Here is a 25,994-nt window from a genome sequence, read left to right as displayed (position 1 = left end):
GCACTGATCCCCTCTACGGACAGCACTGATCCCCTCTACGGACAGCACTGATCCCCTCTACGAACAGCACTGATCCCCTCTACAGACAGCACTGATCCCCTCCACGGACAGCACTGATATCTCTATGGACAGCACTAATCCACTCTACAGACAGCACTAATCCCCTACACAGACAGCACTGATATCTCCACAGACAGCACTGATATCTCCACAGACAGCACTGATATCTCCACAGACAGCACTGATATCTCCACAGACAGCACTGATATCTCCACAGACAGCACTGATATCTCTACGGACAGCACTGATCCCCTCTACGGACAGCACTGATCCCCTCTACGGACAGCACTGATCCCCTCTACGGACAGCACTGATCCCCTCTACGGACAGCACTGATCCCCTCTACGGACAGCACTGATCCCCTCCACGGACAGCACTGATATCTCTATGGACAGCACTAATCCACTCTACAGACAGCACTAATCCCCTACACAGACAGCACTGATATCTCCACAGACAGCACTGATATCTCCACAGACAGCACTGATATCTCCACGGACAGCACTGATATCTCCACGGACAGCACTGATATCTCTACGGACAGCACTGATCCCCTCTACGGACAGCACTGATCCCCTCTACGGACAGCACTGATCCCCTCTACGGACAGCACTGATCCCCTCTACGGACAGCACTGATCCCCTCTACGGACAGCACTGATCCCCTCTACGGACAGCACTGATCCCCTCTACGGACAGCACTGATCCCCTCTACGGACACCAATGATCCCCTCTACGGACACCAATGATCCCCTCTACGGACACCAATGATCCCCTCTACGGACAGCGCTGATCCCCTCCACGGACAGCGCTGATCCCCTCCACGGACAGCACTGATCCCCTCTACGGACAGCACTTATATCTCTATGGACAGCACTGATCCCCTCTACAGACAGCACTGATCCCCTCTACGGACAGCACTGATCCCCTCTACGGACAGCACTGATCCCCCCTACGGACAGCACTGATCCCCCCTACGGACAGCACTGATCCCCTCTACGGACAGCACTGATCCCCTCTACGGACAGCGCTGATCCCCTCTACGGACAGCGCTGATCCCCTCTACGGACAGCGCTGATCCCCTCTACAAACAGCACTGATATCTCTACAAACACCACTGATATCTCTACAAACAGCACTGATCCCCTCTACGGACAGCACTGATATCTCTATGGACAGCACTGATATCTCTATGGACAGCACTGATATCTCTTTGGACAGCACTGATATCTCTTTGGACAGCACTGATATCTCTACGGACAGCACTGATCCCCTCTACAGACAGCACTGATCCCCTCTACAGACAGCACTGATCCCCTCTACAGACAGCACTGATCCCCTCTACAGACAGCACTGATCCCCTCTACAGACAGCACTGATATCTCTACGGACAGCACTAATCCCCTCTACGGACAGCACTGATCCGGGGATGTAAGTGCATGTTACAATGTCTCAGTGCTCCGGATATCAGTACATGTTACAATGTATCAGTGCTGGGGATGTCAGTGCGTGTTACAATGTATCAGTGAGGGGATGTCAGTGCGTGTTACAATGTCTCAGTGCTCCGGATATCAGTACATGTTACAATGTATCAGTGCTGGGGATGTCACTGCGTGTTACAATGTATCAGTGCTGGGGATGTCAGTGCGTGTTACAATGTATCAGTGCTGGGGATGTCAGTGCGTGTTACAATGTATCAGTGCTGGGGATGTCAGTGCGTGTTACAATGTATCAGTGATGGGATGTCAGTGCGTGTTACAATGTATCAGTGAGGGGATGTCAGTGCGTGTTACAATGTATCAGTGAGGGGATGTCAGTGCGTGTTACAATGTATCAGTGCTGGGATGTCAGTGCATGTTACAATGTATCAGTGAGGGGATGTCAGTGCGTGTTACAATGTATCAGTGAGGGGATGTCAGTGCATGTTACAATGTATCAGTGAGGGGATGTCAGTGCGTGTTACAATGTATCAGTGAGGGGATGTCAGTGCGTGTTACAATGTATCAGTGCTGGGGATGTCAGTGCATGTTACAATGTATCAGTGAGGGGATGTCAGTGCATGTTACAATGTATCAGTGAGGGGATGTCAGTGCATGTTACAATGTATCAGTGAGGGGATGTCAGTGCATGTTACAATGTATCAGTGAGGGGATGTCAGTGCATGTTACAATGTATCAGTGAGGGGATGTCAGTGCATGTTACAATGTATCAGTGAGGGGATGTCAGAGTGTGTTACAATGTATCAGTGAGGGGATGTCAGTGTGTGTTACAATGTATCAGTGAGGGGATGTCAGTGTGTGTTACAATGTATCAGTGAGGGGATGTCAGTGCATGTTACAATGTATCAGTGCTGGGGATGTCAGTGCATGTTACAATGTATCAGTGAGGGGATGTCAGTGCGTGTTACAATGTATCAGTGAGGGGATGTCAGTGCATGTTACAATGTATCAGTGAGGGGATGTCAGTGCATGTTACAATGTATCAGTGAGGGGATGTCAGTGTGTGTTACAATGTATCAGTGAGGGGATGTCAGTGTGTGTTACAATGTATCAGTGAGGGGATGTCAGTGCATGTTACAATGTATCAGTGAGGGGATGTCAGTGCGTGTTACAATGTATCAGTGAGGGGATGTCAGTGCGTGTTACAATGTATCAGTGAGGGGATGTCAGTGCGTGTTACAATGTATCAGTGAGGGGATGTCAGTGGCTCCGTCTGTCAGGCACTGCGAGTTACATCAGCTGCCACGTGGTGCTCCTGTTGTGCTGACAGACCCCGCCCACTACACATGGTATGGAAAATTACTGGGAGAAGAGGGGGGCAACAACAACAGAGGGGGATGGAGAGCCCAGCACTGCCAGGGACACGCGAGAGCCCAGCACTGCCAGGGACACGCGAGAGCCCGGCACTGCCAGGGACACGCGAGAGCCCGGCACTGCCAGGGACACGCGAGAGCCCGGCACTGCCAGGGACACGCGAGAGCCCGGCACTGCCAGGGACACGCGAGAGCCCGGCACTGCCAGGGACACGCGAGAGCCCGGCACTGCCAGGGACACGCGAGAGCCCGGCACTGCCAGGGACACGGGAGAGCCCGGCACTGCCAGGGACACGGGAGAGCCCAGCACTGCCAGGGACAAGGGAGAGCCCAGCACTGCCAGGGACAAGGGAGAGCCCGGCACTGCCAGGGACACGGGAGAGCCCGGCACTGCCAGGGACACGGGAGAGCCCGGCACTGCCAGGGACACAAGAGAGCCCGGCACTGCCAGGGACACAAGAGAGCCCGGCACTGCCAGGGACACAAGAGAGCCCGGCACTGCCAGGGACACAAGAGAGCCCGGCACTGCCAGGGACACAAGAGAGCCCGGCACTGCCAGGGACACAAGAGAGCCCGGCACTGCCAGGGACAGGGGAGAGCCCGGCACTGCCAGGGACAGGGGAGAGCCCAGCACTGCCAGGGACAGGGGAGAGCCCAGCACTGCCAGGGACAGGGGAGAGCCCAGCACTGCCAGGGACAGGGGAGAGCCCAGCACTGCCAGGGACAGGGGAGAGCCCAGCACTGCCAGGGACAGGGGAGAGCCCAGCACTGCCAGGGACACAAGAGAGCCCAGCACTGCCAGGGACACAGGAGAGCCCAGCACTGCCAGGGACACAGGAGAGCCCAGCACTGCCAGGGACACAGGAGAGCCCAGCACTGCCAGGGACACAAGAGAGACCAGCACTGCCAGGGACACAAGAGAGACCAGCACTGCCAGGGACAGGGGAGAGCCCAGCACTGCCAGGGATAGGGGAGAGCCCAGCACTGCCAGGGATAGGGGAGAGCCCAGCACTGCCAGGGATAGGGGAGAGCCCAGCACTGCCAGGGATAGGGGAGAGCCCAGCACTGCCAGGGACACTGGAGAGCCCAGCACTGCCAGGGACACTGGAGAGCCCAGCACTGCCAGGGACACTGGAGAGCCCAGCACTGCAACCATGCAGACCCCAGACTGACACCCCGAACAGCGTGCAGACCCCAGACTGACACCCTGAACAGCGTGCGGACCCCAGACTGACACCCCAAACAGCGTGCGGACCCCAGACTGACACCCCGAACAGCATGAGGACCCCAGACTGACACCCCGAACAGCATTAGGACCCCAGACTGACACCCCAAACAGCGTACAGACCCCAGACTGACACCCCAAACAGCGTACAGACCCCAGACTGACACCCCAAACAGCGTACAGACCCCAGACTGACACCCCAAACAGCGTACAGACCCCAGACTGACACCCAAACAGTGTGCGGACCCCAGACTGACACCCAAACGGCGTGCGGACCCCAGACTGACATCCTAAATAATGTGCAGACCCCAGACTGACACCCCGAACAGCGTGAGGACCCCAGACTGACACCTCACACAGCATGAGGACCCCAGAGTGACACCTCACATAGTGTGCGGACCCCAGACTGACCCCGAACAGCGTGAGGACCCCAGACTGACACCCCGAACAGCGTGAGGACCCCAGACTGACACCCCGAACAGCGTGAGGACCCCAGACTGACACCCCGAACAGTGTGAGGACCCCAGACTGACACCTCGAACAGCGTGAGGACCTCAGACTGACACCCCGAACAGCGTGAGGACCCCAGGTTGACACCTCACACAGCATGCGGACCCCAAACTGACACCCCAAACAACGTGCAGACCCCAGACTGACCCCCAGTGTGCAGACCCCAGACTGACCCCCAGTGTGCAGACCCCAGACTGACCCCCAGTGTGCAGACCCCAGACTGACACCTCACACAGCGTGAAGACCCCTGACTGACCCCCCAAACAGCACTCAGACCCCAGAATGACACCCCAAACAGTGTGCAGACCCCAGACTGACACCCCGAACAGCGTGCAGATCCCAGACTGACCCCCAAACAGCGTGCGGACCCCAGACTGACACCTCACACAGTGTGCAGACCCCAGACACCTCACAAAATGTGCCCCCCTCACAGAATTACATCCCGGACAGTATATACCCCCCCAGACTGACACCTTACACAATATGCACCCCCCAGACTGACACCTCACACAGTGTGCACCCCCCAGGCTGACACACCACACATTGTTCACCCCCCAGATTGACACCTCACACATTGTGCACCCCTCCAGACTGACACCACAGTGTTCACCCCCCAGACTGACACCACAGTGTTCACCCCCCAGACTGACACCACAGTGTTCACCCCCCAGGTTGACACCCCACACAGTGTGCACCCCCCAGACTGACACCTAATACAGTGTGCACACCCCAGACTAACACCCCACATGATGTGACCCCCAGGCTGACACCCCACACAGTGAGCATCCCCCCAGACTGACACCTTACACACTGTTCACCCCCCAGACTAACACCCCACATAGTGTGACCCCCCCCCCCAGACTGACACCTCACACAGTGTGCACCCCCCAGACTGACACCCCACACAGTGTGCACCCCCTAGACTGACACCCCCCACAGTGTGCACCCCCCAGACTGACACCCCACATAGTGTGACCCCCCCCAGACTGACACCCCACACAGTGTGCACCCCCCAGTCCCGGCAGGTCCTGGCTCTGACCCCGGTGCAGTAGTTGTGGGTCTGTTGGAGGAGAACAGTCCACAGGTCCCTCTGATGTCTGGCATTCGGATGGATCTCTGCGGAGATGGAGACAATGTGCGGCTCTCACATGGGGGGTGACAGGAAGGTGGCCCCTTACCATGCTGCAGTGGCCCCGTCCTCAGCACTCCGGAGCTCTCACTGGCCCCGAACTGTCACTGAGCTGCTATTTCTTAAAGGCAAAGTTGCATCATCCAGCAGCAAGGACGGCCCCGTGTGAAGGAGTTCCTCCCCCCCCTCCGAGCTCCTCCTGCTTCTGTCACTGAGAGCCAGAGCCGTCCGTCCATTGTCCCATCCCCCAGACTGGTCCCCGTCCCTGCACCCCAACACCGGGCCCTGCACCCCAACACCGGGCCCTGCACCCCAACACCGGGCCCTGCACCCCAATACCTGTCCCTATCCCCCCAACATACCTGAGAGCCAGAGCCGTCCGTCCATTGTACCATCCCCCAGACTGGTCCCCGTCCCTGCACCCCAATACCGGGCCCTGCACCCCAACACCGGGCCCTGCACCCCAACACCGGGCCCTGCACTCCAACACCGGGCCCTGCACCCCAATACCTGTCCCTATCCCCCCAACATACCTGAGAGCCAGAGCCGTCCGTCCATTGTACCATCCCCCAGACTGGTCCCCGTCCCTGCACCCCAATACCGGGCCCTGCACCCCAATACCGGACCCTGCACTCCAACACCGGGCCCTGCACCCCAATACCGGACCCTGCACCCCAACATACCTGAGAGCCAGAGCCGTCCGTCCATTGTCCCATCCCCCAGACTGGTCCCCGTCCCTGCACCCCAATACCGGGCCCTGCACCCCAACACCGGGCCCTGCACCCCAACACCGGGCCCTGCACCCCAATACCTGTCCCTATCCCCCCAACATACCTGAGAGCCAGAGCCGTCCGTCCATTGTACCATCCCCCAGACTGGTCCCCGTCCCTGCACCCCAACACCGGGCCCTGCACCCCAATACTAGTCCCTGCACCCCAACATACCTGAGAGCCAGAGCCGTCCGTCCATTGTCCCATCCCCCAGACTGGTCCCCGTCCCTGCACCCCAACACCGGGCCCTGCACCCCAACACCGGGCCCTGCACCCCAACACCGGACCCTGCACCCCAATACCACGCCCTGCACCCCAACACCGGGCCCTGCACCCCAACATACCTGAGAGCCAGAGCCGTCCGTCCATTGTCCCATCCCCCAGACTGGTCCCCGTCCCTGCACCCCAACACCGGGCCCTGCACCCCAACACCGGGCCCTGCACCCCAACATACCTGAGAGTCAGAGCCGTCCGTCCATTGTCCCATCCCCCAGACTGGTCCCCGTCCCTGCACCCCAATACCGGGCCCTGCACCCCAACACCGGGCCCTGCACCCCAATACTAGTCCCTGCACCCCAACATACCTGAGAGCCAGAGCCGTCCGTCCATTGTACCATCCCCCAGACTGGTCCCCGTCCCTGCACCCCAATACCGGGCCCTGCACCCCAACACCGGGCCCTGCACCCCAATACTAGTCCCTGCACCCCAACATACCTGAGAGCCAGAGCCGTCCGTCCATTGTACCATCCCCCAGACTGGTCCCCGTCCCTGCACCCCAACACCGGGCCCTGCACCCCAACACTGGGCCCTGCACCCCAACACCGGGCCCTGCACCCCAACATACCTGAGAGCCAGAGCCGTCCGTCCATTGTACCATCCCCCAGACTGGTCCCCGTCCCTGCACCCCAATACCGGGCCCTGCACCCCAACATACCTGAGAGCCAGAGCCGTCCGTCCATTGTCCCATCCCCCAGACTGGTCCCCGTCCCTGCACCCCAACACCGGGCCCTGCACCCCAATACTAGTCCCTGCACCCCAACACCGGGCCCTGCACCCCAACACCGGGCCCTGCACCCCAACATACCTGAGAGCCAGAGCCGTCCGTCCATTGTCCCATCCCCCAGACTGGTCCCCGTCCCTGCACCCCAACACCGGGCCCTGCACCCCAATACTAGTCCCTGCACCCCAACACCGGGCCCTGCACCCCAACACCGGGCCCTGCACCCCAACATACCTGAGAGCCAGAGCCGTCCGTCCATTGTCCCATCCCCCAGACTGGTCCCCGTCCCTGCACCCCAACACCGGGCCCTGCACCCCAACACCGGGCCCTGCACCCCAATACCGGACCCTGCACCCCAATACCTGTCCCTATCCCCCCAACATACCTGAGAGCCAGAGCCGTCCGTCCATTGTCCCATCCCCCAGACTGGTCCCCGTCCCTGCACCCCAACACCGGGCCCTGCACCCCAACACCGGGCCCTGCACCCCAACATACCTGAGAGTCAGAGCCGTCCGTCCATTGTCCCATCCCCCAGACTGGTCCCCGTCCCTGCACCCCAACACCGGGCCCTGCACCCCAACATACCTGAGAGCCAGAGCCGTCCGTCCATTGTCCCATCCCCCAGACTGGTCCCCGTCCCTGCACCCCAATACCGGGCCCTGCACCCCAATACCGGACCCTGCACCCCAATACCGGACCCTGCACCCCAACATACCTGAGAGCCAGAGCCGTCCGTCCATTGTACCATCCCCCAGACTGGTCCCCGTCCCTGCACCCCAATACCGGGCCCTGCACCCCAACATACCTGAGAGCCAGAGCCGTCCGTCCATTGTACCATCCCCCAGACTGGTCCCCGTCCCTGCACCTCAACACCGGGCCCTGCACCCCAACACCGGGCCCTGCACCCCAATACCGGACCCTGCACCCCAATACTAGTCCCTGCACCCCAACACCGGGCCCTGCACCCCAACATACCTGAGAGCCAGAGCCGTCCGTCCATTGTACCATCCCCCAGACTGGTCCCCGTCCCTGCACCCCAATACCGGGCCCTGCACCCCAACATACCTGAGAGCCAGAGCCGTCCGTCCATTGTACCATCCCCCAGACTGGTCCCCGTCCCTGCACCCCAATACCGGGCCCTGCACCCCAACACCGGGCCCTGCACCCCAATACCGGACCCTGCACCCCAACACCGGGCCCTGCACCCCAACATACCTGAGAGTCAGAGCCGTCCGTCCATTGTACCATCCCCCAGACTGGTCCCCGTCCCTGCACCCCAACACCGGGCCCTGCACCCCAATACCGGACCCTGCACCCCAACACCGGGCCCTGCACCCCAATACCTGTCCCTATCCCCCCAACATATCTGAGAGCCAGAGCCGTCCGTCCATTGTACCATCCCCCAGACTGGTCCCCGTCCCTGCACCCCAACACCGGGCCCTGCACCCCAATACTAGTCCCTGCACCCCAACACCGGGCCCTGAACCCAAATACTAGTCCCTGCACCCCAATACCGGGCCCTGCACCCCAACATACCTGAGAGTCAGAGCCGTCCGTCCATTGTACCAGTCCCATCCCCCAGACTGGTCCCCGTCCCTGCACCCTAACACCAGGCCCTGCACCCCAATACTAGTCCCTGCACCCCAACACCGGGCCCTGCACCCCAACACCGGGCCCTGACACCTGTCCCTATCCCCCAACATACCTGATAGAGCCGTCCATCCATTGTACCAGTCCCATCCCCCAAACTGGTCTCCGTCCCTGCACCCCAACACTGGACCCTGCACCCCAATACTAGTCCCTGACACCTGTCCCTATCCCCCCAACATACCTGAGAGTCAGAGCCGTCCGTCCATTGTACCGACAAAGTCCCATCCCCCAGACTGGTCCCCGTCCCTGCACCCCAACACCGGTCCCTGCACCCTACTACCAGTCCCTGCCCCCCAATACCAGTCCCTGCACCCCAACACTGGGCCCTGCACCCTAATACCAGTCCCTGCACCCCAACACAGGGCCCTGCACCCCAATACCGGGCCCTGCACCCCAATACCGGTCCCTGACACCTGTCCCTATCCCCCAACATACCTGATAGTCAGAGCCGTCCGTCCATTGTACCGACAGCGTGTGCGGAATACAAAGTCTGACAATCCAATAACAGTCCCTGCCCCCCTAATAACAGTCCCTGCCCCCCTAATAACAGTCCCTGCCCCCCTAATAACAGTCCCTGCCCCCGGCACCTACAATATTCTAGCAGTCCTGGCAACCTTTCCTCAGTCCCTGCCACATGCCTGGAGTCAGAGCCGTCCGTCCATTGTAGGGACAGTGTGTGCGGAATACAAAGTGCTCAGTGCTGCTGGGGACTCCTCCTTGTCTCAGACCGTAAATCAACAAACTGTCCCTGCAACCGGTCCTCCATCCCCCAACATGCCTGGCAGTCCCCACACCCAGGACCTTCATTCCCAGTCCATGCACCTAGTACCTGTATTATAGGTCCGACACCCAAAACCTGTTTACATGTCCCTGCACCCAGCACCCCTATTAACAGTCCCAGAATCCAACACACAGATTACCAGTCCCAGCATACAGAACCCAAACTACAAGTCCCAGCATACAGAACCCGGATTACCAGTCCCAGCACCCTATTAACAGTCCCAGCACACAGCTCCCAGATTTCCAGTCCCAGCATACAGAACCCGGATTATCAGTCCCAGCATACAGAACCCAAACTACAAGTCCCAGCACACAGAACCCAGATTACCAGTCCCAGCATACAGAACCCGGATTACCAGTCCCAGCATACAGAACCCAAACTAAAAGTCCCAGCAGACAGCTCCCAGATTAACAGTCCCAGCATACAGAGCCCAAACTAGAAGTCCCAGCGTACAGAACCCAGATTACCAGTCCCAGCATACAAAACTCAAACTACAAGTCCCAGCACACAGCACCCAAATTACCAGTCCCAGCACCCGGATTACCAGTCCCAGCATTCCAGCACCCAGACTACCAATCCCAGCACACAGCACCCAGACTACCAGTCCCAGTACACAGCACCCAGATTACTAGTCCCTGCATCCAGCACCCAGACTACAAATCCCAGCACACAGAGCCCAGATTACCAGTTCCTGAAAGCAGCACCTGTACTATCAGTCCTTGCACCACCATCTCTCCCTACACTCAGCATCTAAAATGCCAGTCCCTGCACCCAGAACCTCTATTACCAGTCCTGCACCCAGCACCCCTATTACCAGTCCTGCACCCAGAACCTCTATTACCAGTCCCTGCACCCAGAACCTCTATTACCAGTCCTGCACCCAGCACCCCTATTACCAGTCCCTGCACCCAGAACCTCTATTACCAGTCCCCGCACCCAGCACCTCTATTACCAGTCCCTGCACCCAGCACCCCTATTACCAGTCCCTGCACCCAGCACCTCTATTACCAGTCCCTGCACCCAGCACCCCTATTACTAGTCTCTGTACCCAGCACCTCTATTACCAGTCCCTGTACCCAGCACCTCTATTACCAGTCCCTGCACCTATAACCTCTATTACCAGTCCCTGCACTCACCACCTCTATTACCAGTCCCTGCACCTATAACCTCTATTACCAGTCCCTGCACCCAGCACCCCTATTACCAGTCCCTGCACCCAGCACCTCTATTACCAGTCCCTGCACCCAGCACCCCTATTACCAGTCTCTGTACCCAGCACCTCTATTACCAGTCCCTGCACTCACCACCTCTATTTCCAGTCCTGCACCCAGCACCTGTGTTTAAGTCCCTGGACCTGGCAGATCAGATAGGTTCAAATTTGTCATGTCTTGTCATCGGTAGCTGGTGGGACAGCCAATCAACACCCCCCCCCCCTCATAAAGACCCTCTCCTAGGACTGGGCAGGAGAGTGTTTAGAGTCCCTTTTGTATCCATAAAGAGGGCCTGTCATTTGCGATATGCGATCACATGCGTTGGCTGCAATAGCAATATAATTACATAAAAAAAGAAAAGCTTAAAAAATTAAAGTAACAAACAGTAAAAACATGCAAAGCCCCGCCCCCGCCCCTATATACATTCACACATATATGTAAACGCATCAATTGGTTGCACCTATAAATCAAACCAATGGCTGTTCATGTTACGTATCGCGGTAAGCACCATTTTACGGCTTGAAATGTTGGGTATCTATTTACTCAACATGACATCATCTTTTATATTTTACCAAAAAGATGGGTTGGGACATAAATGTGACATAAATGTGACATAAATGTACAGATTTGAGTAGATAAGATGTGACCTGTAGCAATATGTAATCATAAATGTAGTTGCATGCTTTGTCATTAAAGAAATATTCAGTCAGAGGTGTGCAGAGACAGATGGTCACTAATTAGCATCTGAAGTGATCTAGCTTCCTCCGGATGTGACACCTAAGTGCCAATAAGATTTGTCTATAATCAGACTTTGCCACCTTCCTGAAGTAAAAGAGGAAACGGCTGGAGACAGGTTGGCTTCATGACAGTGGGAGACCAGAGCTTTAAATTATATCCATACATCAAAGGAGAATGTTTCATCCCTCATAAAAGCTAAAATATTAGTTGCAGAGAGATGAAAATACTTCCTTCTGATGGGGCACTCTGTGGGCTGCATCGACATATAAAAACTATATTTGTGGTTTAGGTAGAATGCCAGGAAATGGTTATGTGGCGCTGGAGGGCGACAGCGGAACAGTGATTGGTACTGTCGCGATCGGACTGATGCGCTGGTGTCGGAAATTCAATCCCCGACTTGGTGATTCAAGCCGGTCTTGCTCCAATTGACTTGGGGCAGGTCAGCACCCAGGACATCCTGTGGGCGGGTACAGGAACACCCCCCAGAGGCAATTGGCCCAGGACTCATGTCCAGCCCACGTCCATATTCCCATAAATTGAGGACTGGAGATATGGACGTGATTCGTATGGAGCCGTTTCTATTTGACTGACGGATTGCTGACGCTCTGACTTGCTCCAGTCGCAGGATAGATCTCGGTAAAAGTTTTATTTCCTTTTATTTTATAGTGAATAGTCATTTGTGTGTCTTCTCGTATTTTTGTATTTTCTGTAACTTTTTATACTTTGTACATATTTTATGCTCCGCCCACTTTAGGGATATTAAATCTTAAAATGAATAAGCGACTTCTGTGTATTTAAGCTCAGGCTCAGATCTCCGGAGAGATTAGATTGCATTGTATTTTAGTGTCTTTATACGCTCGGTCAAGTTCATTGTCAATCTGTATGCAATTTCACTTCGTATTGGCAGATTGCGTGCAGATTGTAAGGGTAACAGATCTGCCAGACGGAGAACTGTGTGTGTGTGGGGTGTCCCAGCAGACCGTTCTGCGGATAAACTGTTGGGTGTTGGCAGGCTACCTTTTGTGGTGTGTCTGGTGTGGGGGGGTGTAGACAGTGGAAGAGTGATTATCACCGGGGTTCTAGCTGGAGGGATCCTAGAAGGCTTGTGATTGCTAAGCTGCTCCTCAACTCTAATCAGTGCACCAGATTGTATATAAGATTTGTATCTGCCAGTGTGTGTGGTCAGCCATCTGGATTGGAGTGGAGTCTCCCTCCGGTGGTGGCCAGAGGTAGTGCGGGCTGTGAAAGTATATCACGGCCGGTCTTATATACGGTTTTATATATTCAAACTTATGTCCCCTTTATTCCCTCTTACCCCAAGTCACGGCCGCACGTGCGTGCCCCGGTTAGTTAGTCGCTGCCGGTGTGTGTGGGGAATCCGTGACATGGGTATATTATTGTGTTTGCATGCAATAAAATTAACTTTAGCGTTTTTTGTGTTTTTTTTTATTAAAAAAAATATGGGTTTGATAAATAGTTGTGCTAATATTGTGTGACACAAAAAATTGTAACTCCTGTCATTTTATTCTCCAGGGTCTCTGCTTTCAGAGATATATAACGTTTGGGGGGGGGGGTCTACTTATCTTCTGGCAGAGAAGCCCCCCCACTCTCAGAACACAATAGGAAATAGGTTTATATGTTAAAAAATATGAAGAATATATTTAAAAATATATATATATTTTTAAAAATGTATATTTTTAAAATACCGATACATTCTTCAGATTTTTTTTTAACATATATTTGTAAATGCATTCCGAAAAATGTAGATTTGTACTTTTCAAGACATGCGGTATATTTGAAACATATTTTTAAAAATATTTTTTACATATTTTGTAATAAAAACGCATTTCAACATACAATATATATATATACAGTTGTGTTCAGAATAATATCCGTGTGATGATAAAAGTGACTAAAGCTGCAAATCCTTCTAATCCTTTTATTTCCATCCACACAAATGCATTGGGAACACGACACATTCTATTCCAAATCACAACATGAAGAAAAATACATCAAATTTGTGTCGTTCCTCTAAAAAAATGGAAGAAAAGTGAATATTAGACGGTTCAAAAAAATCGCAGTGTTTGTATTCTTCTTTACAAACTCCAACATTCACTATATAAACTGAGAAATGTTTGAAGATTTTGCTTTCCTTTGAATGACTTCATGAATATTTGGTTGTAGTCGCACTGTTTCTGAGAACTGCTGTACATCTGTGTTGCATGGAGTCCCCCAACTTCTGGCCCCTGTGATCAGGTATTCCAGCCCAGGATGATTGGACCGCATCCCACAGTTCTTCTCTATTTCTTGGTTTTGCCTCAGAAACGGCATTTTTGATGTCACCCCACAAGTTTCTATTGGATGAAGATCCGGGGATTGGGCTGGCCACTCCATAACGTCCATCTTGTTGGTCTGGAACCAAGATGTTGCACGTTTACTGGTGTGTTTGGGGTCGTTGTCTTGTTGGAACACCCATTTCAAGGGCATTTCCTCTTCAGTATAAGGCAGCATGACCTCTTCAAGTATTCTGATGGATTCAAACTGATCCATGATCCCTGGTATGCGATAAATAGGCCCAACACCGTAGTATGAGAAACATCCCCATATCATGATGCTTGCACCACCATGCTTCACGGTCTTCACAGTGTACTGTGGCTTGAATTCAGTGTTTGGGGGTTGTCTGACAAACTGTCTCCGCCCACTAGACCCAAAAAGAACAATCTTACTTCCATCAGTCCACAAAATGTTGCCCCATTTCTCTTTAGGCCAGTCAATGTGCTCTTTGGCAGATTGTAACCTCTTCAGCACGTCTTTTTCCCAACAGTGGGACTTTGCGGGGACTTCTTGCAGATAGCTTGGCTTCACATCGGCGTCTTCTAATTGTAACAGTCCTCACAGGGAACGTCACACCTTCTTTCATCTTCCTGGAGCTGATTGTTGGCTGAGTCCTCACAGGGAACGTCACACCTTCTTTCATCTTCCTGGAGCTGATTGTTGGCTGAGTCCGCCCCATGTTGGCTATTCTTCTATCCATTCCAATGGTAGTTTTTCGCTTTCTTCCACGTCTTTCAGGTTTTGGTTGCCATTTTAAAGCATTTGCCATCATTTTAGCTGAGCAGCCGATCATTTTCTGCACTTCTTTATATGTTTTCCCCTCCAATCCACTTTTTAATCAAGGTACGCTGTTCTTCTGAACAATGTCTGGAACGACCCATTTTCCTCAGAATTTCGGAGAGAAATGCACTGTAACCAGCATGTCCAACATTTGCTGCCTTCCTTCCTTAAATAAGGGCAATAATTGCCACCTGTTTATCAAAGAATGAATGACGTCACTAATAGAACTCCACCCTGCTATTATTGTGAACACGCCCCTTTCAATGAGTGAATCAATGACACAGAATCAGCAGCATGCATGTCATGACTGTCGGGTCTGTTGGATTTCTATGACTCTACTACACCTGCTAGGAAATTATTTGCCATGTAGGAATATCATTTCCACCAAAAAGAGTGATTGATCCGGTTAGTGATGTCTGATGGCTAGTATTTTCAACACAACTGTATATATCTACAGGTGAAACTGGAAAAATGAGAATCTGGTGAAAAGTGCATTTATTTCAGTGCAACAACTTAAAAGGTGAAACTAATATGAGACTCATTACATGCAAAGCAAAATAGTTCAAGCCGTGATTTGTCATCATTGTGATGATTACAATGAGTACCAATCATTCGCTGTGTTCATTCATAACTGCCCCATAGCAAACTGTGTTTTTTTTTTTGAGGGGGTGGGGGCCCTGTCAGGTTGGCTGTATGGGGCCCCGTGGTTTCTAACAGCAGCCCTGCTACGAGTTAACAGAGAAGTAGGTTTTTCTTTCTTTTTTGTACTCACCTAGGTGGATGCTGCATCTTTCCCCCACCGGCTCTAAGGGTGAGAACTCAGCGATCACATGACCACCGATTATCGAGTTCACCTCTCCACTTTAAGCAGAGAGTGACGACTGTCAGTCACCGCTCTCTGCTCAGCCCCTCCCCCAGCACTCGGCTGTAGAAGGGGAGGGAGAAGCTGGCTCGGGCTCTCAGCAACTTGCGCTTGGTGCCGCTCCAGACTCTGGGGTGGATCCCGACTTTGAAGTTGGGATCTTTCCCCAGCCTGGACCGGCTGAGTGACCTCATCAGACAGTAGACTTGAGCCCGCTGTCAGCTGAAAAGAGGGCACAAGCAGGGGTGGACTGACAACTCATGGGGCCCCTGGGCAATAGGGGATCATTGGGCCCCTGTGTCCTCACCCACACTCAAACCACACCCAAAATAGCCTATGAAAGGTACCAGGGGCAACTCATGGGGCCCCCTACTGACCCTGGGCCCTCGGGCAATGCCCAAGTGTCCGAATGGTCAGCCCGCCCCTGGTCACAGGAGTGCAGAATGAACCGCACTCCTGTGATCCACAGGGGAAAGTACAGCCAAAAAAAGCTTTGGCTGTACGTCTCCTTTAAATGTTAGGTGCACCAAAACCACGTTGAAATAAAGGTCTATTGTTGGCTCCACAAAGCCAGTCGTACCCTTGAAGTCCACCGACCACGGTCTTGATTTCACCTTTTCCATCGATTCCAATGCAATTTGGCAAATTTTGCTGAAATTTCCAAATTTTCTGTTGAATTTTGGTGGAAACGATCGTTTGTTTTTTATTGTAAATTCCTGTCTTATGCTAGAAATGTGTTATAAGTATGAAGCTGCTGAGAGCCGGAATTCTGCGATCAATGTATGCGATCCATGTCCCGGTATGGGCTGAGGATCACATATCAAACTGTCCTGAAGGAGATGATCACTTACCCACTGTACGTCTCCATTCTCTGTGGGGGAATGAATGGAGAATGAATGAATGGAGAATGAATGAAGAATGAGTGGAGAATGAATGAAAGGAGAATGAATGAGTGGAGAATGAATGAATGGAGAATGAATGAAGAATGAGTGGAGAATGAATGAGTGGAGAATGAATGAAAGGAGAATGAATGGAGAATGAATGGAGAATGAGTGGAGAATGAATGAGTGGAGAATGAATGCAGAATGAATGAATGGAGAACAGAAGTTTCAATGACTATGGGCAGCACTCATGGGGACATTCGGAGATCTTTATACTGAACTCCCACCTTGTAGGATGGATTGGGGGGGCTATTTGGTGACAAAGTGCGGCGAGTGATGGCAGGCATTCAGTTGCCGCAGTTTGGTTGCCCCGGGTGACTGCCGTGTCAGTGAATATCTGTACTACCCACTAAGATTTACTAAAACTGGAGCACTCAGAATCTGGTGCAGCTTTGCATGGGAGCCAATCAGCTTCTACCTTCAGCTTGTTCCATGAAGCTTTGGCAATAAAACCTGAAAGCCGATTGGTTACCATGAACTGCACCAGATTCTTCACCGCGCCGTGTTAGTAAATAACCCCGCCGTGTCAGTGCTGGAATCCAATGTGACCGTGGAAGACCTTGCAGAATTCACAGGTACTCAGTGGAGGGAGGAAGGACCACCGCAGAGGGGCAGAGACACCAACTACTGGGGGGAAACCTCCCATTGTGGGAGGGGCAGGGACACCAACTACTGGGGGGGAAACCTCCCATTGTGGGAGGGGCAGAGACACAAACTACTGAAGGGAAATCTCTCCATTGTGGGAGGGGCAGAGACACAAACTACTGGGGGGAAATCTCACCACTGTGGGAGGGGCAGAGGCAGGAACTACTGGGGGAGACTCTCCCCATTGTGGGAGGGGCAGAGACACCAACTACTGGGGGGAAATCTTACCAATGTGGGAGGGGCAGAGACACCAACTACTGAGGGGAAACCTCCCCATTGTGGGAGGGGCAGAGACACCAACTACTGAGGGGAAACCTCGCCATTGTGGGAGGGGCAGAGACACAAACTACTGGGGGGGGGGAATCTCCCCATTGTGGGAGGGGCAGAGACACAAACTACTGTAGGGAAATCTCACCACTGTGGGAGGGGCAGAGGCACGAACTACTGGGGGGGAATCTCCCCATTGTGGGAGGGGCAGAGACACCAACTACTGGGGGGAAACCTCCCCATTGTGGAAGGGGCAGAGACACAAACTACTGGGGGGGGAATCTCCCCATTGTGGGAGGGGCAGAGACACAAACTACTGGGGGGGGAATCTCCCCATTGTGGGAGGGGCAGAGACACAAACTACTGCAGGGAAATCTCCCCACTGTGGGAGGGGCAGAGACACAAACTACTGGGGGGAAATCTCACCGTTGTGAGAGGGGCAGAGACACAAACTACTGTGGGGGAATCTCACCATTGTGGGAGGGGCAGAGGCATGAACTACTGGGGGGGAATCTCACCATTGTGGGAGGGGCAGAGACACAAACTACTGTGGGGGAATCTCACCATTGTGGGAGGGGCAGAGGCATGAACTACTGGGGGGGAATCTCACCATTGTGGGAGGGGCAGAGACACAAACTACTTGGGGGGGAATCTCACCACTGTGGGAGGGGCAGAGACAGGGGCGGACTGACCATTTGAGCACTTGGGCACTGCCCGAGGGCCCGGGGTCAGTAGGGGGCCCCATGAAATGCCCCAGGTACCTTTTATATGCTTTTTTGCGTGTGATTTGAGTATGGGCAAGGACACAGGGGCCCAATGATCCCCTATTGCCTGGGGGCCCCATGAGTCATCAGTCTGCCCCTGGGCAGAGACACAAACTACTGGAAGGACCAAGGCACCAAGTCAGACACGTTTTGTGGATCACCTGTAGGAGGTGAGAACTTGGCGGACAGACACACCGGAGTCATGAGCTGCAGATAAGAGAAGGGAACCTGTAAAGACGACTCGTGGGTGTCAGAGTTGGTGGTCTCATCCGGCACTGGAGACTACCAGAACTGGTGCTAGTTCCCGGACCAGCACGAGGGATATGGCAGAGGTCTGCCCGGATTCCAGGAGTTGGTGATGGTAGCCCCCAGTCAGAGTCTGCAATGAGAACTGTCTGTGATGCCTGCAGCATTCACATTCAAGATTTAACTCCCCAACCTACAACTCATATTTGTCATATTTCTGAGGGACCCCTTCTCAGGGATAGGGACAGAACGGTCTCCAGGAATAGGAGCAATGGCAGCCTCCAGAAGGAGCAATAGAAGTCTACAGGAATAGAGCAGCTGCAGTATCCCCCCCCCACCAAAAAAAACATAGAGAAATGGCAACCTCCAAAAATAGGATAACGGCAGCCTCCAGGAAGAGGGCAACTACTGCCTACAGAATCAGGACAATGGCAGCTGGTAGGAACAGGGCAATGGGAGCCTCCAGGAACAGGGCAATGGGAGCCTCTAGGAACAGGACAATGGCAGTCTCCAGGAACAGGGGCAATGGTAGACCCCAGGACATAGGACAATCGAAGTCTACAGGAATAGAGCAATGGAAGCCTCCAAATATAGGGAAACGGCTACAGCACCCCCCCCCCCCCAAAAAAAAAATAGAGAAATGGCAACCTCCAAAAATAGGACGATGACAGCCTCCAGGAATTAGGCAATGACAGCCTCTAGGAATAGGACGATGGCAGCCTCTAAAAATAGGATGGTGGCAGCCTTCAGGAACAGGGCAATGGCAGCCTTCAGGAATAGGATGATGGCAGCCTCTAAAAATAGGACGGTGGCAGCCTTCAGGAACAGGACAATGGTAGCTTCCAGGAACAGGGCAATGGTAGCCTCCAGAGTAGGGCAATGGCAGCCTCCAGGAACAGGGCAATGGCAGCCTCCAAGAAGAGGGCAATGGCATCCTCTGGGAATAGGACAATGGCAGCCTCCAGGAATAGGACGATGGCAGCTTTCAGGAAGAGGGCAATGGCAGCCTCCAGGAACAGGATGATGGCAGCCTCCAGGAACAGGGCAATGGCAGCCTGTGGGAATAGGATGATGGCAGCCTCCCGGAACAGAGCAATGGCAGCCTCCAGGAATAGGACGATGGCAGCTTTCAGGAAGAGGGCAATGGCAGCCTCCAGGAACAGGGCAATGGTAGCCTCCAGGAACATGGCGATGGCAGCCTGTGGGAATAGGATCATGGCACATTTCAGCACTGATTGGAAGCCTTGGCTGGGATAGGCAGTGGCTGTCCTCACATTGATCAAAAACAAAACCCGGTAAAGACTAACTCCACCCAAACCTGAAGTGCCAGTATACCTTTGGCAGCTAATATGGTGATAAGCTGGTTTATTGTATCTTTTGGAGAAGTTGGAGGTGAGATCTTCCCACCACAGGGGCAGAGACACAAACTACTGAGTGGAAATCTCCCCATTGTGGGAGGGGCAGAGACACAAACTACTGGGGGGAAATCTCCCCTATGTGGGAGGGGCAGAGACACAGACTACTGGGGGGAAATCTCCCCTATGTGGGAGGGGCAGAGACACAGACTACAGGGGGGAAATCTCCCCATTGTGGGAGGGGCAGAGACACAGACTACTGGGGGGAAATCTCCCCTATGTGGGAGGGGCAGAGACACAAACTACTGGGGGGAAATCTCCCCTATGTGGGAGGGGCAGAGACACAGACTACTGGGGGGAAATCTCCCCTATGTGGGAGGGGCAGAGACACAGACTACTGGGGGGAAATCTCCCCTATGTGGGAGGGGCAGAGACACAGACTACTGGGGGGAAATCTCCCCTATGTGGGAGGGGCAGAGACACAAACTACTGGGGGGAAATCTCCCCATTGTGGGAGGAGCAGAGACACAAACTACTGGGGGGAAAGCTCCCCTATGAGGGAGGGGCAGAGACACAAACTACTGGGGGGAAATCTACCCATTGTGGGAGGGGCAGAGACACAAACTACTGAGTGGAAATCTCCCTATGTGGGAGGGGCAGAGACACAAACTACTGGGGGGAAATCTCCCCATTGTGGGAGGGGCAGAGACACAAACTACTGAGTGGAAATCTCCCTATTGTGGCAGGGGCAGAGACACAAACTACTGCAGGGAAATCTCCCCATTGTGGGAGGGGCAGAGACACAAACTACTGCAGGGAAATCTCCCCATTGTGGGAGGGGCAGAAACACAAACTACTGGGGGGAAATCTCCCTATTGTGGGAGGGGCAGAGACACAAACTACGGAGGGGAAATCTCCCCATTGTGGGAGGGGCAGAGACACAAACTACTGAGTGGAAATCTCATCCATGTGGGAGGGGCAGAGACACAAACTACTGCAGAGAAATCTCCCCATTGTGGGAGGGGCAGAAACACAAACTACGGGGGGGAAATCTCCCCATTGTGGGAGGGGCAGAGACACAAACTACTGCAGGGAAATCTCCCCATTGTGGGAGGGGCAGAAACACAAACTACTGGGGGGAAATCTCCCCATTGTGGGAGGGGTAGAGACACAAACTACTGGGGGGGAAATCTCCCCATTGTGGGAGGGGCAGAGACACAAACTACTGCAGGGAAATCTCCCCATTTTGGGAGGGGTAGAAACACAAACTACTGGGGGGGAAATCTCCCCATTGTGGGAGGGGCAGAGACACAAACTACTGGGGGGAAATATCCCCATTGTGGGAGGGGCAGAAACACAAACTACTGGGGGGAAATCTCCCCATTGTGGGAGGGGTAGAGACACAAACTACTGGGGGGGAAATCTCCCCATTGTGGGAGGGGCAGAGACACAAACTACTGCAGGGAAATCTCCCCATTGTGGGAGGGGCAGAGACACAAACTACTGGGGGGGAAATCTCCCCATTGTAGGAGGGGCAGAGACACAAACTACTGGGGGAGGCCTACAACTCCTCCCCTCCCATGATAATTGTCCTGTAAGTTGTGTGGTTTAGTCTCTTCTGTCAGTCGGGTCGAGGCTTTGTGGAGGCTCTGCTTAGATTTGGTTGAGTATTGGAAGTTGGTAAAGTTCCTCCGGGTCCCGCTGCACGGGTAGTTTTTAAAGTCCATTGTTCATGTATTTCATGTAAGTTGTTTTTTTTTAAAAAATCATTTTACAGTTGATAGAGCCAATTGTAAAGGCCGTGTTCGATATCCGGATAGTGTTGGGGTTTATGTCTACAGTCAATGCTGGCTCTAATCCCAGAGCAGAAGTCACCGATCAATCTATCTTGGCTGTGAACACCGTCGAGGAGGAGTGCAGTGATCTCCATGTAAATATCACGGTGAGATCTGCAGGACAGATACCAGGACTTTAATGAGTTTTATGCAAATATGAAGAATTGTCTGCTGTGGGCATAGCCCCGAATGTTCCATGAGGTATCTGCAATATACACAGCCCCCAACTATGCCACCCAGCCTGATCACCAGCCCTGTACATAATACAGCGGAGGACAGACTGAACGGAGGTGCGCGCCACACTCACAAATCCGGCAGGACTTGTTCTAGAGCTTTTTTTAACCACTTGGAAAGATCAGGGTCATGGGTCACCACAACCAACCGACCTACTAATATCCGGAGTGACTCATCAGAAGCACTATTTTATTGTTATTAATGTTGTTCTAAATGTAATAAAGTGATCTCTATATCACCATATATTTAGAGGGGGTGGAAATTGCTTCCACCTAGAAGTTAAAGTGCAACTGCAGGAAAACATTTTTTTCAGCCTGGATTGAATGGGGAAGAGTTATAGAACCCTTGCTGAGTTTTTATTGCCTTCTTTATCCCCATTACGTGTTTTCTATCTGACAGGTGTGAAAGAGAACAGGAGGTGAGAAAATATCTCCAAAGGGGAAATAGTATTCAAAACTAGACCCTTCCCCATTCTATCTTTCTTTCTAGACCCTTCCTCATTCCAACCTTCTTCCTAGACCCTTCCCTGTTCTATTCTTCTTCCTAAACCCTTCCCTGTTCCACCCTTCCACCTAGACCCTTCCCCATTGCATTCTTCCATCTAGACCCTTCCTTTTTCCATCCTTCTTCCTAGACCCTTCCCCATTCCATCCGTCGTCCTAGACCCTTCCCCATTCCATCATTCTTCCTAGACCCTTCCCCATTCCATCCGTCTTCCTAGACCCTTCCCCATTCCATCATTCTTCTAGACCCTTCCCCATTCCATCATTCTTCCTAGACCCTTCCCTATTCCATCCTTTTTCCCAGACCCTTCCCCATTCCATACTTCTTCCTAGACCCTTCCAGGTTCCATTCTTCTTTCTAGACCCTTCCCCATTCCATCCTTCTTCCCAGACCCTTCCCTATTTCATACTTCTTCCTAGACCCTTCCAGGTTCCATTCTTCTTCCTAGACCCTTCCAGGTTTCATCTTTCTTCCTAGACCCTTCCCCATTCCATCCTTCTTCCTAGACCCTTCCCCATTCTATCCTTCTTCTTAGACCCTTCCCCATTCCATCCTTCTTCCCAGACCCTTCCCTATTTCATACTTCTTCCTAGACCCTTCCAGGTTCCATTCTTCTTCCTAGACCCTTCCAGGTTTCATCTTTCTTCCTAGACCCTTCCCCATTCCATCCTTCTTCCTAGACCCTTCCCCATTCTATCCTTCTTCTTAGACCCTTCCCCATTCCATCCTTCTTCCTAGACCCTTCCCCGCTCCATTCTTCTTCCTAGACCCTTCCCTGTTTCACCCTTCTTCCTAAACCCTTCCCCATTCTATCCTTCTTCCTAGACCCTTCCCCTTTCCATCCCTCTTCCTAGACCCTTCCCCATTCCATCCTTCTTCCTAGACCATTCCCTGTTCCACCCTTCCTCCTAGACCCTTCCCCATTGCATTCTTCCTCCTAGACCCTTCCTCTTTCCATCCTTCTTCCTAGACCCTTCCCCATTCCATCCGTCTTCCTAGACCCTTCCTCATTCCATCATTCTTCCTAGACCCTTCCCTATTCCATCCTTCTTCCCAGACCCCTCCCCATTCCATACTTCTTCCTAGACCCTTCCGCATGCCATCCTTCTTCCTAGACCAGTGGTTCTTAACCTGGGTTCGATCGAACCCCAGGGGTTCGGTGAGTCAGTCTCGGGGGTTCGGCGGAGGTGAAGACCCACACCCGACTCATATGATTTGTGCAGTAAATATTCATTATTATGTTTTTGTTTTTGTGTGAAAATCATGTTTTAATGGTTTTGTTCATTTTGTGCACCTATGTATAAATATATACCTATGTTTTGAATTTTAAAAATCATATTTTATTTTTCCAATTAAGAAGGGTTCGGTGAATGCGCATATGAAACTGGTGGGGTTCAGTAACTCCAACAAGGTTAAGAACCACTGTCCTAGACCCTTCCCCAGTCTATCATTCTTTCTAGAAATTCTGAAGGACCCTCTGCACACTGTTTGTTTGTTGTATCATTCTTTCTAGACCCTTCCCTATTCCATCCTTCCTTCTAGACCCTTCCTCATTCCAACCTTCTTCCTAGACCCTTCCCATTCCATCCTTCTTCCTAGACCCTTCCCTGTTCCACCCTTCCACCTAGACCCTTCCCCATTGCATTCTTCCTCTTAGACCCTTCCTTTTTCCATCCTTCTTCCTAGACCCTTCCCCATTCCATCTGTCTTCCTAGACCCTTCCCCATTCCATCATTCTTCCTAGACCCTTCCCCATTCCATCGTTCTTTCTAGACCCTTCCCCATTCCATACTTCTTCCTAGACCCTTCCAGGTTCCATTCTTCTTTCTAGTCCCTTCCCCATTCCATCCTTCTTCCCAGACCCTTCCCTATTTCATCCTTCTTCCTAGACCCTTCCAGGTTCTATTCTTCTTCCTAGACCCTTCCCCATTCCATCCTTCTTCCTAGACCCTTCCCCATTCTATCCTTCTTCTTAGACCCTTCCCCATTCTATCCTTCTTCCTAGACCCTTCCCTGTCCATCCCTCTTCCTAAACCCTTCCCCATTCCATCCTTCTTCCTAGACCCTTCCCCGCTCCATTCTTCTTCCTAGACCCTTCCCTGTTTCACCCTTCTTCCTCAACCCTTCCCCATTCTATCCTTCTTCCTAGACCCTTCCCCTTTCCATCCCTCTTCCTAGACCTTTCCCCATTCCATCCTTCTTCCTAGACCCTTCCCTGTTCCACCCTTCCTCCTAGACCCTTCCCCATTGCATTCTTCCTCCTAGACCCTTCCTTTTTCCATCCTTCTTCCTAGACCCTTTCCCATTCCATCCGTCTTCCTAGACCCTTCCCCATTCCATCATTCTTCCTAGACCCTTCCCTATTCCATCCTTCTTCCCAGACCCTTCCCCATTCCATACTTCTTCCTAGACCCTTCCCCATGCCATTCTTCTTCCTAGACCCTTCCCCATTCCATCCTTCTTCCTAGACCCTTCCCCAGTCTATCCTTCTTTCTAGACCCTCCCTATTCCATCCTTCCTTCTAGACCCTTCCCTATTCCATCCTTCCTTCTAGACTTTTTCTCATTCCATCCTCCTTCCCAGACCTTCCTCTGTCCATCCTTCTTCCTAGACCCTTCCCCACTCTATCCTTCTTCCTAGATCCTTCCCCATTCCATCCTTCTTCTTAGGCCTTTCCCCATTCCATCACTTTCACACTTGCACTCTAAACTTATTCTCCACTTGCCCTGCCCCTCCCCTCCCCCTTTTTTTAAAGCTTTATTTTGCAACCAGAAAGCACTTTTGAATTTTTCACCTAGGCAGGACTTATATTTGGACCCCCCTTCCACATTCTGCACATGCACAGTCGTGCTGCATGGCTTTGGGTCTCAACAACCCTGCATCACATAAGCGCAAGTGTGGTTCTCCTGCGCTTGCACAAAGACGAGTAGCATGGAAGTCCCAAAACTTCGCCATCCTTGCACGCATGTTGGGAAAAATCTGGTGCATGCACATATATACCACGGGGCTCTGTCAGGACCTGATGGCTCGGAAGGGTCCTTTTGGCATATCTGCACACACACCATAATAGTGGTGCAGGAGGGGGGATCTGAGCAGCCAGAAATGGGCTGCTGAAGCTCCCCTTTAAATGTTCCACTGCAGCGGGTTAAAGTGCATTAAGGCTGCCCTACTGCATTGTGAACACAGGAGGTTGCTTGCTCAATATGGGTACCATTTGGGTAAAACGTTACACTTTCCCAATGAATGCACGGCATTCTCTGATTGGATGAGCTGGAGAGACAGGGTGGTGACATCACAATCTCACCCTCGTCCAATCAGAGAAAGCTTTGTTGAGAAAAATGC

The 25,994-nt window shown here is 52.8% G+C and overlaps 1 long non-coding RNA gene across 1 annotated transcript in view; it reads right to left on the bottom strand.

The window, feature by feature from the left end:
- Positions 1-5,889, bottom strand: part of LOC149428977 (uncharacterized) — a 65,101-nt gene extending 59,212 nt beyond the window's left edge. Inside the window, exon 1 of the long non-coding RNA XR_016310651.1 lies at positions 5,785-5,889. This is a non-coding gene — a long non-coding RNA (uncharacterized LOC149428977). The remainder of the gene's footprint in view (positions 1-5,784) is intronic.
- Positions 5,890-25,994: the final 20,105 nt, after the last annotated feature.

The sequence above is a fragment of the Staurois parvus genome, unplaced genomic scaffold (assembly GCF_062004578.1).
Source record: "Staurois parvus isolate SC_StPar_1 unplaced genomic scaffold, SC_StPar_1.0 ptg002881l, whole genome shotgun sequence".
Classification (NCBI taxonomy): domain Eukaryota; kingdom Metazoa; phylum Chordata; class Amphibia; order Anura; family Ranidae; genus Staurois; species Staurois parvus.
This window is presented reverse-complemented; position numbering and strand designations above follow the sequence as displayed.